This window comes from Numida meleagris, chromosome 6 (assembly GCF_002078875.1).
Source record: "Numida meleagris isolate 19003 breed g44 Domestic line chromosome 6, NumMel1.0, whole genome shotgun sequence".
NCBI lineage: Eukaryota > Metazoa > Chordata > Aves > Galliformes > Numididae > Numida > Numida meleagris.
The window spans coordinates 49,238,163-49,256,398 of NC_034414.1; the positions used below are offsets into that span (position 1 = coordinate 49,238,163).

At 37.1% G+C, this 18,236-nt stretch overlaps 1 long non-coding RNA gene across 1 annotated transcript; it reads right to left on the reverse strand.

The window, feature by feature from the left end:
* LOC110401797 lies at positions 202–15,871 on the reverse strand. Its single transcript, XR_002440614.1, has 4 exons — positions 15,800–15,871; positions 13,073–13,161; positions 6,482–6,552; positions 202–470 (listed from the first exon to the last, which is right to left on the reverse strand). It is a non-coding gene; the product is annotated as an uncharacterized LOC110401797 (long non-coding RNA).

The window sequence follows — 18,236 nt, forward strand, 5'->3', positions numbered from 1 at the left end:
CACTACAATTATAATATCAGAAATATAAATAATGAACAGTAAGCTTAATTCAATCCCAGCTGAAAATGTGGCTATGGTAGGGCAGTAACTACACGCAAGACAAAAGGTCCTTGTGATAAAGTTATGTTCCTAAATACAGACCATTGAGTCCGTTAATGTTTTCTTAAGTACTTGTCATCTAAAGAAGGAGCAGAGAGAATGATCGGCATAACCAAAAGCTTGTGACACCAATTTGCATCCAGTTCCAAGTGCATGTTTTATTTATTTTCAATCAGGATCAATCAGGAAAGAAAATAGTCAATGAAGTCGCAGTCATGAGTGGTATTTGGCCATCTGGGGGCCCCAGTATCTCTCGGCCTGGATTGGAGGCAAGGGAAATTTTTTTTTTTTTCAAGAGCACGGAGGAGCTCCATATGGTTGAGATCAAAGGTGTTGCTGGGTGCATGGTTCTGCTTTATTGCCAGGCACTGCTGTTAATTAGAAAACAAGATCAGAGGCAGTATTAAAATCCAATTAAATTGATATGAACAGATTGCCAAGTGATGTTCACTAATGTATAATTGAGCACCATGCAAATTTCGGTGGCTGCCTTTTGTTTTTTCTCCCCTCACTCTGGAATGAATGATGAAGCTATGAAGTTTTTCCTCGTTGTAAAAGATAAACAAGTTAATGCACTGATCTAGGGGGTATTGCTTCAGTGATTGATGAAAATGAGAGTGGAATATTAACATGTGACTTTTGGGGGTGCTTCTTTTATAATCTTAATTTGTTCTTCATTCTTTTATTATTGTTGTTCTTATTCCTGTTACAGTAGTATCCAAGTACATGTGCAGATCCTTCATCATTTCAGATACAGACAAGATTTTGTTCAAACAATTACAAAACAATGAATATTTCACATTACAGGCCAGCTACCGATGGAAATTAACTTTTTCCAACAACTATATGGACTTCATACCGTATATCTTTGTTTAGAATACGCAGCTTCTATTAAATTTAATTACTTCCCTGTGCAGCTTTATATTGAGGGTGACTTCAAAACGAGGGCAGCAGCTATTAAATTTAATTACTTTCCCCTGCGGCTTGCATAGTAAAGGTGCATGGTTTAAGGTGCAGCTACTAAACCAGAGTAGCTTCTAAACAAAGATATATAATATTTATACCATACTTATTTCTCCTTTATCTATGTCTTTAACATATATACCTTGTATGTGCACATAATGAAGGTACATAGTTAAGTGAAATTCTTAAATATAAAATGCTAACTTTAAGAAAAATTGGTAATATTAAAATGTATTTATGCTTCTTTCTCTCTTTGAATTTCTCACATGCCTCCGCACACAATTCACATAAAGTTCAATGTGACAAGCCTTTAGAAAGAACAAAATTCCAGGATGCAATATTCATTAAAATATTTAACTTCTTAAGTCTTTCAAAATAAAATGCATTTTTGTGTGGGCTCACATATAAATGATAAGCATCATCCTTGCAAACCTAATGTCTTAGTATCAATGTATTTTATCTAAGTTATTATTTGTTAACTGTGAAGATGCATTGATAAAAACAGTAGTTTACAAAATAGGATCAAAGTTGGTGCATAAAAGACCAATAACTCAAGCAAGGCGATGTCTGACACAGAGTTCATGAGATATTTGTGGAGCTTTCAGAAATTATTTAAATTCTCTTCAAAGGAGAACACATTTAATCAATTAATGCTACTTGTGAATGTGAGATTAACAAAACTGCTTTTGCATTTGTGCTTGCATCAAGATGTGCCATTGTGTTTATCTGCACTCATCAGCACAGGGAAGAGAATACAGGGGACATTATGGGTACAGGTACAAGGAAGGGTGGGCAGTACCCAATAGGTTGGGATTTCACCTCTTCATTTCCATTTGTATAAACTCCACGGGACGTGACGCAGTCACTACAATAACATCACAGTTGTAGAAATTTGTGTAGCATTTCTAGACCAAAGTTGACTTAAAATTGTTTGCAAAATTAATATAAAAGATTGGAAGCTCTGGTACAGCTTCATTTGCTCACGTTGTAAAGACTCTGTTTCAAAATTGTCTTAAAGAACCAGATCATACTCCACCATTAAGAGAATGGGAAAGGATGCTACTGACTTCAGGAGGAATGTGTAGTGTTCTGCCCAGGGAGTGCTCTGCTAAAGTAGATTTATGGAAAAGTGGAAATTATGTAGCTCATTTCTTAATCAGAAATAAAAGTTAGCTTTTACATTAAAAAAAATTAGAGTTATGATTAGAAAAATTGAAATACATCTGCTTAAAAGTATGTGTGCAAATGCAGAAATAAGATGTTAATAATGCTTTTAAGAAACTTTTGAAAAAATAAAAATGACCTTAACAGAAGAAAATTTTTGAGGAGAAAAATTTGGATATCTTTCATATTTTTTCCTTCTACATTTTTAACTGAAAAAAAATACAGCGTGTATCATTTTCATTAGCTTGATTTGAGTATTTTTGAGGGGTTGGGAACTACACTCTGTCCTTTCCTTCCTACTTTAAAGCAGGAAAAAAATAGAAAAAAGTGATAAGCAAAGCGGAGGGAGGGAAATAAAGGAAAAAAAGTGTGATAGGGAGGCATGATTATGCACTGCTATGAAAAAAAAGTTAAAAATATATGATGTTTTTCCAGCTAAAATACCGGGAACATTTTTTCCCACCAAAAATATTGAAGGAGCAAATAAATAAGAATAACCTTATGATACATACTTAACCCCTTTGTATTTGTATTATTTTTCTAGCTGTAGTAGAAACCATCCTGGCATATCATCGAAAAGGTTGCTTTAACATTTGGTCAAGGTGTTAATTAATCATAACAGCATATCCATAACTCATTCATTGCCAAATGCCTTATTTCATTCAGAGGACTTTACTGATCAATGAGTTTTGAAAATAACCATCAGGAGAGATGACTCCAGTATACATTATATGTTGGCTCTTTGTACATTAGGAAATATGGCACAATGCGAAGAAGGCAACAGTTTTTTCTGAGGGCATTTTTTTCCTCTGCTGTGTCCTTTGGGGAACAATCTGTTATTTATTGTCTGCTTACAATACTTTTTAGGCCCATGAATCATTACTGTAGTGTGAAAGGATTACTACAATACAGAAAAGAGGAATAAGAATGAAGATGAGGATAAGGAATAATTAGAGGAATAAAGACAATGAAACACAAGTCCAGGAAACTGATCATCAGTTAACCCACTGTTACAACATTGTGTTGTCTGAGATACCAAATTTGCTTTCAAGACATACAGAAGGAGATGACACCTATTACAAATGTGCACAAATGCTGTTCCTGCAGCCAGTCTATGCTACTGGTTGTAATTTAGCCATAGTGGTGCTGTGGTCACAGCTTAACTTAGCTGGTTTCACATTAGCTGAGTCTTTCTGCGCAGCATGGCACTGAGCTACACACACAAGCTAAGTGTGTTTCTGCTTGTCAAACACATACAAATGCTGACCACTTGAAGGAGACCACTGAATTTAATAATGAGGTAAACAGAAGATGAGGCACTCACACATACAACTGAATTCAAAGTGATGAAAACATCCCTATGCAATTACAACATTTCTAATTCGTTATTGGTAGCACCCAGAAAACTATATTTATGTCACCATAAAACATGATCACAAGCCTCATGAAATAAATGTCAATACACTGACTTAAATGTGTGTCAAAAGTGTGCTCAGTAACAAAAATGGGTATTTTCAAAAGTGTGCTCAATATGACTTTTCTATTTTCAAACAGTAGCAATATTTGTTTTCTGACTGTGGAGTTACTGGCAAGGGTCTCACTTTTTTCTTCTCACAAAGTAGTGAAATCAAGCATCAGCAAGTAGATCCTAAGTAAAACTTTGTTTTGATATATCGCCCTCCATCTACATGAGCAAGTATAGAGTATGTTTAAAAGACTCCATGGTGGAAATGAAACTGATTTCTTCATAACTGGTCAACACTGCGATTGAGGAAGCTATGATGGACAAGCTCTTTTTCACTTTCTTAGTCAAAGTCTTTCACTTTGAACTCTAGGCTTCATTGTTACCAAAGCTTTACATATTGGATAACATGGATAATTTAATATTACTCAGTCAGTGGTGTGAAGTTTGCCTTAACAGAAAGCTAACTGCTGATCTTCAGACACAAAGCCTGCAAAGCTATCAGCGGAGTTCAAAATTAGCTGAGATATTATGGCCTGAGGCCACCCTGGTAACTAATGGCAATTTTACAATCATTAGTTTTTGCCTGATGGGCCAGTAGTAAGTGGGACCATGATCATGACCCAAATCTAAGAAAAAGGCCTCCAGGCCCAGCTTTTTGTCAGATTATGGCTTTACTTACCTAAGCTGGTTTTATCTTATTACAGTGTGTAAGCTGTGGTAAGCTTGATATAGAGAGGATGTAAGAAAAGAAATCGACCTAACCTTAGCAGGGTATTAATCACAAGCATCAGGTTGTAAGAAAGAATCTGGGGTGTGAATCGCTGCTAGTCACCACTTGATGAACTATAGATTTGAATCTAATTTTGTGCGATCATATTAATTTGAAAATTCCCAAACACAGTAAATATGACAAAGGATTTATATTTCAAAAATCAGATTCCCAGATGAATACTTTGGTTTCCTATGACTATATTTTCAAAACATGCAAAGAGAAGACAACTTTTTCTAAACTGATAAATTTCCAATCCTCACTTCTGAAGCGATTCCTATGTTTTTAAGTAAAGATCATAAAAAGTGCAGACTTAAAGGGAGGGAAAAGAGGGGGTCAGAAGTGACACCTTGCTTCCATTTGGCAACTGCTTTACAATTCAAAGAAACTGAGATAACATTTCTTACTTGAGGCAGCTGGAAAAAATGCTGAATAACTTAACTGAAAGCAAAACCAAAGTTTGTTGCATATTATAAAGTGCTGCATGAAAGGAAAATGTCATGGCCATCTCTAATCTTCAGAAAATAGCATGATAGAGTATGATAAGTGTTTGGCAAAGAGTTTCTAACTCATACCCTTGATTAAAAGTTTCTTCTCGGTACATAAGAAGAAATAGCAACAAGTTTTAGAGATGTTCAGATCTTGTCTTCTAAAAGCACTTGACTGCATATAGTGTTCTCCCTTACAGATGCTCATGTTTCTGCTGACACTAGTAACCTCTGATTGACTAAGTTTTCTCTTTGAAAGTCCAGAGATTTTGGAGTAGGCTGGACAGGCTGATTGGTGGAAAGAGCAGTAGTAGGGGAGAAACTGACTCACAGATGCTGCATATAAGTAAGAGGACAATGAACAAAGTAAAGGGTGCTGGAACTGCATGCTGTCATTGTCTTTCTGCTTTCTTCAGAAATTATGGAAAGTCTAAGCTAGTGGGAAATAAGTATCAGCCTTTGTCACTGACCTCTTGCACACTTTTTTCTGTAACTTGGCTTCTTCAGCTGTAAATAAAATTCAAATCTACCTAACATCTCACTGGTGCAACAATTAACATTTATGACAAAGTCCTATAAGAAAGAAAAAGTATAGTTTACTTTGATAGCCAAAGGCAAAGATTTAGCACAGTGAACTCATATTTTCTCTGAATCACAAAATCATTAAGGTTGGAAAAGACCACCAATTAATCAACCACCAACTCATCACATATGCCCACTAAACCATGTCCCTCAGTGGCACATCTGCGCTTTTCTTGCAAAGCGCCAGGGACAGTGACTCCACCACTTCTCTGGGCAGCCTGTTCCAATACTTCACAATGCCTTCTTCTCTTTTTAAGAAGAAATTTTTCCTAATATCCAACCTGAACCTCCTCTGGCTCAACTTGAGGCCATGATCTCTTGTCCTTTCACTGTTACCTGGGAGAAGAGTCCTAGCCTGACCTGGCTACAATCTCCTTTCAGGTCACTGTAGAGAGCAAGCTGAAATTATCACCCTTGAAATTATCACCTCTTAGCAGTCCTGGTACCGTAACATTTATTAGGAATGACTTTGGCTTATGCTCCTTATGCTTGTTTGGGTCTGAACTGAAAAACAGTGAACATTTATTTTTGTCACTCACAGAAGAGCAAGGACTGTGAACCCACACAGGAGTGGGTTTATTGAGAAAGAAGTTGCCATTCAAAAGGTGAACTGCAGTTCAACCATTTTGGAGAAATGTAAGCAGATAGCACAGTGCTTTTCTTCATAGAGAATATGCTTGTTGGCTATTACAACAAAACCTAAGATTTATCTAAATTATCACACGCTTTCACTGTGGGACAACGTGAGAAAAGAACAAGGATATTAAGTCAGAGAGGTGGAAAGTATTCTGGTACATCTTTGTAAACTAATTCTGCGGCTTGAATGAGAACTACTCACCTGGACTAGAACACTTTCAAGCAGTAAATGAGCACAGTGACTAACGCTGAAATCAAAGCAAGGAACCCCTACACAACCTATCCACACATTTAGTTGGGTTCAGAAACACTGACCTGATCTTAATGGCCTCATCTCAGATCCATTCTCCTACTCTCAGCCTTGGAAAGCAGGGAGAACTTGGTAGCTGCAAAAAAAATAAACCAACCATGTAGGAGTATGTCTTTCAGACACAGATGGTATTAGTCCTCCTAAACTAATGAAAGCTTGATGATCACAAGGGGGACAAGAACTGGGGAAGAGGTTACTAACCTCAAATGGAAAGGCAGAATATAGATACCAAAGCCAGACTCAATTTTTGCTTCTTAATGGGATTAAGTAATTTGGGTTGTTTATATATATATATATATATATATACACACACACACACACAGAAATCACACAGCTCTGTTGAAGGGAAAGACACAGTCTGCTGGTGTTATCAGTCTCCTCTAGTTTTGCCAAGAGGTAAAAGTAAAGGACAGACTTAATCTTTCACTACTATCACCTAACAACCTCACTGCTATGTAGAAATTAATGGTTACAGCAAACAGCTTTCCTTATTTCTGAGATATCCTCCTGCATGGAGTTTTTCTGTCATTTTGTGTCTGTAAGGATCCACCTACTTGATGGTGAACTCACACTGATTTCTTGAATGTCTGGGGAGGATGAGTACAACTCCTGTTTGTTTTCAATAGAGTTTAGGTTGCTTTGAAGATTTCAGCCACATGGTACAAGTCAATGGTCACTGACAGCAGCGGAAATGTTCTCTTCAATTTCACTGCAGGCTTGCCCAGGGTGTTACTACTAATTAAGCGGTCTTCCTAACACAGGTATTAAATGAAACATCTTAGCTGCTTAAGAAATACCTAGAAAATGAGCCAATTACCTTAGGAAGAGTGGTTCAGGAACAAGAAAATAGTCTTTAGAGAGTCTGAAGTTTTTTTCAAACGTTATTTTTAGCTGCCACTCAAGGAGTTACCGACTTTTTTTAATGTAACTTTGGATTCTTCTCTTGTACTGTTTATCCCTCCAGTTATCTGTTTTCAAAGATGGATTAATCTACTGATTGAAAATTAAATATAAATATCTATGTGCTTTATATATTTAGTAACAAACATGTACACACACACACAGGGTATTTGCATTGTTGCCTGGGAACAAAATGCCTATTTTTAGTTAATATCAGGTGATTTTAATTTACAAGAGCTACATCTCCTCTCAGAATTTTAAAGAGCATGCACAGAGGCACCTGCATGCTTCTAACATTTGATGTATCATTAAATATGCCTTCTCACATTTGGCACATAAACCCTGATAAAGTTTCACCTTTTAACGAAATAAATGACTCAATTAACAAGATGAAAAACAGCAGTGTGGTGGCAGACCCTCTTGGTGGCAAAAAAAAAAAAAAGGATAAAAAAGAATTATCCCAGCAGGGTGTTAATACAAGGAGCGCCACAACACACAGCGGGCACCTGGTTTGACTGACAGCCACCCAGCAAAGCTGACAGATTTGTCAGCTTGCTGACCGCTGGCTTGAGTCACTCGCACCACTGTAGGAATAAATTGTTGCTCAGGAACGGCTGTGAAAGCCCTAACCCACTTGTCCCTGTTAATCTAATTGAATTTTTTAAGTTGTTTTCATTTTTGTCTGCTCCTGTTCATTCCCAGAGCAGCAAATTTTGGCATCCTTAGATGACTAGCTTCCTCACAGTGCTGGTGTCTTTTGAAGGAAGGCACAGATTGGACACAGGGCCAAATCCATCTCTCAGCTCCCAGGGTTTGAATGGATATATCTCAGGTACAGTTTGACCTACCATGAGGGAAGATTAACTTTTTAATTGCACTGGAATTTAGGGCATCTGTATTCAGGCCCCGTTTCTCCATAGGGTCCCTGCTGAAAGGGAGCACTCTTCGCTCTGTGCCCTGGTTCCAAAAAGGCAGAAAAAAGTCAGTAGTACCTTCTCCTTTCCAGTGTTTCTCTGACTTGCCTATTTTGCCTAAAGATATAATATTGGCTCCAGAATCAGCAGTGAGAGCTTTGACTCTGTTGTCACCTCAAGTTGTTACTATATTGAAAACAAAAGTAATGATATCACTGATTAGGTACTCTAAAAAAGTGACTTGTGATTTTAGATTCATGCACGTATTCGGATTAAAAATCATACACATACTGGATCAGAAACTGTCCCCAGAGACTGCTGCTCATAATAATGGTGGGAAAATGGCAGTTTTCACTTTTACCACTTAGTAAGGAGACAGGCACCAACTCAAGAACAATAAAGCATATGTATTGTGGTGCCTTCCTAGGATCCTGGATCACAGCTCATCTTGAATGTAGCGCTTCCTGCAATCTCTGCTCACATTCAGTTAATAATATGTTCACAGAAAAGTACTATTCAGAGTTAACCATGCAGAGTCAAGCACTTCATTTACTACAGGCTATGGCAATCTCCCCCCATTGTGATTTAAAATGGACCCCTAGGTCCATATTATTCCACCATTACACACTGTAAACATCCACCACCATTCTACATATTTTCATATTAACTAAATCTCTAGCTAAATTCAAGGTGATGTAAGAAGTTGCTGTTGGTCAGTAGGAAATAAAGTGTATATGGTGGACATTGAAATAGAGGACAGATGCTACTTGCAATGTTCACACACAGGATTCTGCCCTGACTCTGAAAGCAAAGCAAATACATACTTTATATATTCCATATTACAAGAAGCCTAGCAGAAAAGGAAGCTGAAAAAACAGTTATCCCTTTCCTCAAAGTGGACATTAGTCTTGATGTGAATGTCTTCCATGCAGTGCAATGGGAAATTAAGAGAGCAATATGGATTCAAAGAATTTAGTATTTCGGTATGGAAGAGTCTGCCAATCAACTGAAAATCTGACTATGCTAAGATCTTGTTTAAAGAAGAGATGATCAGGAATTGCATAAAGTCAATCTGTTAAACATCAGAGATTCTGAGGTTAGTAAATGTAAAACCACAACCTCTATTATATAATCATGCATGTGTCTACATGACTGACATCTTTATAACTGTATGTTGAGTCTTTCTATGCACTGTTTATCATTAAGCACCAAAAATACTTCTAATCAGTCTAGATCTGTGAACTACTATTTACAAGGGTTTTTTTTTTAAGTATGATATATGAGACTAAATATGGTCTGGATTGACGCAACACTGATCTCCTGAGTGCTACCAAAAAAGGCAAGGTTGCTTCTAATAAATCATTTGAGATATTATATAGAAGACTTAAAGTTGGATCTACTCTGAGGCATTGAATTCTGACTCAAGGAAGATGCAACTAAAATAATTTGGTTTTACTTGCGTAAGATGCCTTTTCTTGTATCTTTGCATCAAAAAAGCATTAAAATTCCAACTTTTAAAAGCCTCATTTAATTTCAAATTACAGTGCTCTCACTCACATGACAAAAACCCCAAAACTAGCCCTTTGGTTCCTTTGAACAAAGTATATCTATTTTCAAGCTGAGCTTGTCAGATTACCTTAATACAAAAAATGTATTTGTTATATTCCTCTAGAATGGGGAAATCTACCACCCATACAACTCCAGGCATGTAGTATCATGCTGTTCTTGCAGTCACAGGGCTCCATATCGGTTTTCATCTCAGCTCTGTGTTATGATTTAAAGAGGATATCTTTTCACCTTTTCTCTGCTTACTGTGGTGAAGTTCTTTTTCTGTAGTGGAACCATCCTCACAAAATCAGTAAGGTTGTTTGTTAAATCAAATGATATTAAGATAGGGCCCATATATAAGAGTCTGATCTTCAGCTACAAACTTTCATGATAGTTAGATGATTATTTCTAATATAGATTAGGATTTTCACTGTAAACTGTCAAGAAATGTCGGGATAAATAAATGTATGCATTACTGCTATTACAGCTATCCATGGAGTAGTTTCATTCTAAGCTGTTCTCTTCACAAAATATGAATTGTTTCAAAATAAAAGACGCTAAGATCTCTCTGAATCTACCTCTGTTCTTCTGTCATTGAAAGAACTCAGATCTCTGTAGATGACTTGGTAGCAAATATTTCACTCCTGAAAAGCATGTTGTGCCTGATTTCTTCAGGAGAGAATACAAAACAGAAGAGAAATCTCTTTCCTATTTGTTCTTTCTCATTTTGATGTAGTCTTAAGAAGACTGTATGTATTGTAAATGTAGTGTTTTCTCATCCTACAAAACATTTTATTTTAAGGAACATCATCCTGATGACCCACTCAGACACATGCAGCTCAGCAAAAATGCAGAAGGCAGATGAGGTTTGCGATGTGACTACAACCTGCAGTGACCTTTATGCAACAAAAGCACAAAAGGAAGTAAAAAAAAAGACTTTACCAAAACTGCATAATCCACTTGTAGAAATTTTGCCTGCACAAAACAGATACATTCATTGAGAAAACTGTTAGCCAGCATTGATTTGCTGAACTTTACAGGTATTAAGTGAAAAGTTAAATATCTTTTGGTTGAATTAAAACCCTATGATATTATGATATTTACAATGCATAAATTGGGCTGAAATCTTTGCTTGTAAGAAATACATTTGTCTGTTACTATAAGAAACCTAAAGAAGCATGCTCAGGAATCATGCATTGTTTTTCAGTTTTGTATGCAAGAAAAAAGAAACATAAAATGGAATTCAGCACATAGACGAATAAACCTGTAATTTATTAAATCGTTTTTGCTCTGATCGAGGGAATAGCTCAAAGAAAAGAGGTCAGAAGGACTAGCGCTGTTAATATGCAATTGATGAAATCCTCAAACACATATTGATCCACTTTTTATTACATTTTTAAACCCTTGACTGTGAGTATTTCCCAATAAGACAATAACTATGGCAAATATAATTTGCTGTTCTTAATCACTGTAGATGGTCTTTCCCCTCTAAAGATCATCATGGAAAAGATATTTACATCCAATACACAATGTGAATTTGCTATAGATTGCAATTCATACACTGCCCTCTTTTTCAAATTCACGTGTTCGAGCATATCATGGCTATATTTGACACTATCTGTACTAACATATTTTAGTTACATATGCAAACCCCAAACTAACTTTGCTGACAATATAAATTGTTACTACAAAATAGCATAATAATGTGTTAGACCTCTACCCCCTAAAAAACCTTCACTGCCTTATTCATTACTTAAGTAAAAAGAAAAAGCCAAGTTAACTGTCAGGATTTTTTTCTCAGAGCTGTAGAATTTCACAAGGAATTCAATTTACAGGAAAAATTGGGGATAGCTGGTTGCTGAGACAGGCCTTCCAGGGGAAAGTCTACTGCTTGTGTTTGACACAGCTTGAGGCAAAGCAGGTTGTATGGGCCTTGACCCAGCAAGGTCATCATTTTGTGAGCAATTCTGAGGCCTGACATCTGCTGCCTGGCTTTGAGTAAAAACCAGACCCCCTTAGCCAAAACAGGGGCCTGCATAAAATAATCCCTCAGCAAGGATCCTAGACTTCAGAGAAAAGGCTAAACGGCCCTCTTTTTGTCTGGGTGTCCAGGCTTTTTAGTCCTTCCTCATCATGTAGCACAGAGTTCAGAACAATACTATTCAGATAAAGGCCATATTCTCACAACTTCATGCCGTAACTTCTTCACCTCCTAAGAGACTTGCATTTATGCTCTGGGCATGTGGCTGTGCAAACAAATAGGGACAAGTAGCAGTCCAGAGCAGGACAACTCTTCTTCTAAAAACGTACTCAAAATGGCACCTTTTAGTTTACATTATTTGAAAAAAAAATCCATTTTAGCAAATAAAGTATGTGATGTGTATGTGCTATTTAAAAAATTGTTAAGATGATATATCAAGAATTGTGATACCTGGTCCTCAGGGCTTCTACTTTTCCACAATACAGGAATTTGGAGTAAATTGGCGATCCACACAGAAGTGGCTTTTAGCCTCAGCTGGCACTAGATTTTGAATTATTTTGAAAGACTCTTGGTCATTCCAGCGTAAGTGTGAGAATGATGGAGGGCATCTGATAATATCCTGCTTACAGAGAATCTCCACACAGGAAAGTGGTGCCATTGGCAGGACATGGGGAGCGTAACAAAAGCCTAGAGGACAGGATATGGCAGTTGAAGTCTTTTTATCAAGGCCAAGTTCAAGCATTCCTGAAGTAAATCTAATCTCATAGCAAAGATCAGGTAAGCCCCTGGGTTCTTTCTACAACAAAAAATGTACTTTGTCCTCTGTTACACTCCAAGGTCTGACTAGACTCAATCACAAGCAAAAGCTATCTCCAAAGCAAACCAAATAAAAAAAAATCATTTCTTTTACAGTGTAAAACACGCTGGCTGGGTATTCCTCTCTAAATATCTATTGATCTATCCCCATGGCAGGTACTCCTTCCAGTAGCAATTGTATCTATGCCACAATCTTCTCCATCTGCCCTTTATGATGAGAATACCAGACAGAAAGTAGAATGGGGACCAAGATAAACATGTCCTGCTGTTTCTCTCTGTCACTGCTGGTGCTTATAGCTCAGTTCTCCTAGAAACAGTCTGAAGAGCCTCTAGCCAGCCTGAGGCACCTTTCTGCACCTATTCCCAAGAATCTGCTGTTCTTGTGACACCTCAGAGTCTGCTGACAAACTCACCAGTAACATTCATAAAGTACTCACCCACCATGGATGCCTTGTAAATGCGACAGTTCATTACTAAAAGAGTTGGCTGAATAGCATCAACAAGTATGGTAGGAGATGAGGAGATTCTGTGAACGTATTTAGGCAGAAAAAAATATTTAAGGTAAACTATTGGTACGATATAAAAATTACAAAATCAATCATGAATAAATTTAGACAAAGTTTAGGAACATTTCTAAGTCTTGAAATACATAATGCTCCACAAAATTCTCCAGATGAAAATTATATTGTTTCAGAATACCTTCAATAAACTTACATGAAGGAATTTGTAACTAACTCGTTGAGAGAAAATGCAAGGATAAAAAATTAAAGCTTATCATATGAATACATGAATTAGGTGATGTCTTGGTACATCAGAAGGAGCTCCATTGCATTTGTGCTGTATTATCAATCCCAAATACCAGTCCAGTGTTCCTGGTGATTGCCTTGGGTCTGTTTGATACTGAACATTACACATACACAAGTATTAGCAATGTTACAGTTAACCTACTCTCTCCTTGCAGCAAATCATAGTTCCAAATGCCAGTCTTCATTAAGGCTTTTAAATTTATTATGGTATATTGACAAGCACTTGATTGCCCAGTGTGTGAGGAGTTAATGGTATATGGACCCTTCAGAACTAGACAGCTATGGACACAAAATAACACAGGCTATTTTCCCAGACTTATATCTATAAGAAAGTGGAGATATAAGACAAAATGGTCAACTTGGGGCTGGAATAATTTGAGTTTGAACCAGGAATCTAAGAAAGAAGATAATTAAATTACTAAATTAATGAGAGATCTAGTTAAAGAAAAAACTGTCAGAGAAGGCTGGCCATTATCAAGGTACACTAAGAGTAATTGTAAGGGAAATTATACACTCACGAACAAAATTTATTTCTATTATTTTACCACCATGAATGCCACAACTACATTCCAGTATCTTTCTAACTGAACAAAGTCCTCATCAGCCCAGTAGCATAGGTACTAGCACGTGAAATATGCTTTCAGCTAAGAAAATGCAAATAATAAAATTTTACACATGAAAAATACACTCCAAGGAGGTTTATTCCTTGACTTCTGCTAATTCTGGTCTCTCAGTGGAGCTTTGCCCGAGGAAAGACTGAGAGGCAAATTAGAAGAGGCGTGCAGTGCACAAAGGGCATCACAACCCCACTGCATGTCACAGAAGAGCCTATCACAGACACAGTAGTGTATCAGTCTAGAGAGGAATGAGCACGTTAAGATAAAAAAAAAAGAGAACGAACAAGAAGAGAACAGAGAGCACCTGTAGCATGATAGAAACCTTTATAAAATCAAAATTTCTTTAGTTGACCTATTATTTGGTTCAAGGAATAGCCGTGTTCAGATGTTAACAATTTTATCATTCTTTATTTTTTATTCAGATACTTTAAGGCTAGTCAAATAATCTCATTGAGACACCCAGGGCCAAAGGTTTTCTGAGAATTGCCCAGAAAGTTTTAGGTAAAAGACTGTACAGTATCTCTAGCCTGAAGTACACTGCGTACACACATCCCCTCATCTTCCAGCACATTGTGGTTGTTTTTTTTTCCCCTCTTACCCATGGCAGAAAAATCTAACCTGCCCTCAAATTCTGTAAGCACAGGGTACACTCCTAGGATAACACCCAAACAAAAACCTTGACGTTTTTATTCTGTAAGAAGTCATCCTGTCATTTGTCTGGGATATTTGTTTTTTGTTTGTTTTTTGAGAATTGCAGACTACTTAGCCAATGTCTCTCAGCCCTTGGGAAAGGCTTGGAGAAATTAGACAAGTGAAATAGAATGAAATGTTCTTTGGAGAAACCATCCGTTATATCCATTAACACCATCAACTGACTATTTGTCATCCCGTTTTCCTAGTCTCTCTCATAGCGTAGATGGGCTTACACCACAATTACCCTTCCTTTTCCACCTTTTCCCTAGGTAGTTTCTTCTCTGTAAGTTCCTGTGTAACACCTTGTTATTTAGCAAAGTCATACTTCCTGTGGATCTGTGTGGCAAAAAGGGCCTATTCTCTAGCTAAGGGGGCAAAAGAGAAATCAGCTTCCTTACACAAATTTTGAATCTTTCTGTGTATCAGATATCACTTGATACACCTGCAGATCTTATCAAAATATTTTGTGGCACTGAGGCTCCTGTGGCTTCTATGATACGTTGCCTATCTTTCTTTGCAATTACTACAATGTATTTTTAGTTAATTTTAACAAAAATGATTACATTCTACTCAAACTGTTTTTCTTAAATTTGTAGCAACAAAAATATCTTGTCACAATTTTTATTGAAAAAGTTCCCTGATATTTTTTAAAAAGACATTGTAGAGATTTATGTTGATAATAGTTATAAATTGATTAGATTATTGGTTAATTGGATTAATTTCCTGCATGATCAAAACATAATAGGCACTTTGTAATGCAGCGCTGTGGTTTAACTCAGCAAGCAGCTCAGAACCCTCAGCATTACACAGCCATTTGCTCACTCCAGCCCTAGTGAAGGCAGAGGACCTTAGAAACAAAATGGAACTTGCGGGTTGAGATAAAAACTATTTACTAAAACAGAAAAAGGAAAAGAAACTTAAAAGGGGGGGGAAAGCAATGATAACTCTCTCACTCTCTCTCTCTCTATATATATAAATGCATATCTATGACGCAACTACTTGTCACATGCTGACTGGCATCCTCCTAACAACACATCTCACTACTCACCAACATATACACAGCCAATTCCCAAGCAGCAGCCAGCTACTGATCAACTCCCCATTGCTTTATGACCTTTCACATGACATCAGGTGGTATGGAATAACCTCTTGCCTAAATCAGGCCAGCTGTGCTGGCTCCACCCCATCTCATATAGCCTTGCCATAATGGGAACAGTTCTCTCCTCCCCCTCCTGAGTAGCCTGACATTGGTCTTAGATATGATCTCATCAGTCATTAACAATCAAAGCATTGGTGTATTGTTAACACTTGGGTGAAGCTAGGATACATAGCTAGAGACTGATGGCTCTCAATAACTATATGATATAAAACTTTCTTGAAGTTGTATCAAGTAGCACAGAAAAAGAAATAGGACCAGCAGAGAAAGGACATAAAGTGTACTGTTTTCTAGAGCTATTCTGAGCAAGGAGCTAGGATGTAACTTAACAAGAAAGAGAAGGGAAGATATCAGCAAAGAGTACCTGCAGACTGTAAAGATAACCCCTTCCGCAGTAGGACACTTTCTGGTTCTAATTGCTCACTCACAGTATCACAAGGGAAACTACAATTGGGGAAGAGAAGTGGTGGTGTTCCAGTCAATATTTCCATATCCATAATTACCAATAAATGTTGAGTTTGTATTAAACAGCACATTACTACAGTGATTGCTATGATGTTTACTAGAACTTCTTACCATGTTCCTATCGTTCTGAGCACAGTTAGGAACTTAAAGATTGGTGACGGTAGGAATGACAGCCTGAGAGGCTTGATCAGTCTACAGAGCCTCACCTGGATTGCTGAATATCAAGAATGTTCTTGGCTGTCAAGCACATCTTCCTCCGATGTTATTTTTTGCTCGTTTCCTGGAATCCTCCTGTCTGTGGGCAACACTCTGGCATCAAATTTATGATGGTATTCCCATCCTGAAAGCTTGTCAGAATTGCTTTAACAAGGCAAAACTGTTACACCAATGCAGAGCTCCACCTTTCTCCTTTCTGTTCTTATAAGCCATCCTCAAATCATGAGTTTTAGTATGATCCTGCACAGTCACTCTTCGCAGTCATTGCTATAGTCAATGCTGCTAACAAGTTGTAGCATCAGAACAACACAAACCACAGTCTATTTTGTAGGCAGAAGAACTGTGCTGTATAGGGGAGGAATACGTGAAGAATCTTTGATAGACACTGAACTTGTTTGTGCTAGCATGGAGAGCTATAATCTGGCTACCTTAACTTCAGGATAGAAGAAGGTACTGCAATAAGCAGATTGGACATCTGGGGTTAGCAGCAAAGCTGTGTGGGAAAGCATCATATCAAACAGCAGCGTACTACAGTGTGACTGCTTTCAAAGAGAAATGAATTCCTGTTTCTGCAAGAATGAAATTCCCCAGAAGTGCTGACAATGACATCTATATAAAGGATGGGGTCTTATGCAGATCCCTTCATACTGATGGAATCTGGTTTGTACTGGTATGAATTGCCCATATATAGAAACTCTTGATGTCACAAAATATGTGTGCAAAAATGGAGGTGGAGGGAGCAGTCACATTGCGAGATGCATCTCAATTTTGAACAAAAACAAATGTGTTTGAACAGTTTTTCGTAGTCTGTCAAGGAGTTTCAGACCCTAAAGGTATTTGAGCCTATTCTCTTTCTCCTTAGGTACAATCACTAATCTCTCTTACTACATTTTTTCAAAGACACAACCTACTTACCTACCACATAAAATACAGAAACTCATATTATCATGGTTCAGCTTTAGAGATTTACATTAGAATCAGTGAACCTTATTTGAGCACAATATATATGGTGAGCAGCACACTGAGAGAAGACTGGGTTTATTCCCCAGATAAGTCATTTATTTCTTTCCTCAAAAAAAAATCCAATATCCTGAGATCAGATGCATATTGAAGCTTTTTTGGCAGGGGGGGAAAGAAAAGGAAAAATACAGATTTAGTTTGGATTAACATGTTCAAATTGGACACTCACTGTCAGCATTCTCTACAGAGCTGATTCCAGGCATATTACTTACTATATATCATGTATGATCATGACTTAAACACTTTCCTTGAAGAGTTATGTAGACTGAGCTTATTTACGTAGTAAATAATTTATTAAACTTTGTATTTCTTTTGATTTCAAAGCTTAATTGTCATATTTTTAATGCATTTGTCTACAAATTCAAGAGTTTCAGGCCACAAAACTGATAAAAACATGACAAAAAAGACTGTATATGTTCAAATCCTACAATAAACTGTCTAGGAAAGTAGTAGAATTTGTGGAGTTATTAATTTTTGGTTTTAATCAATACTGGCTAATGATTTTTATTATAAACTTATAGTGGGGAGATTAGGGAGGAAATAATTAATTGGGCCAAATGGCATTTGTGGCTGGTTATTTCTTCTCTGTGAATCATCTGCCAAAATGTGGAATTTTTTTACTGCTAGG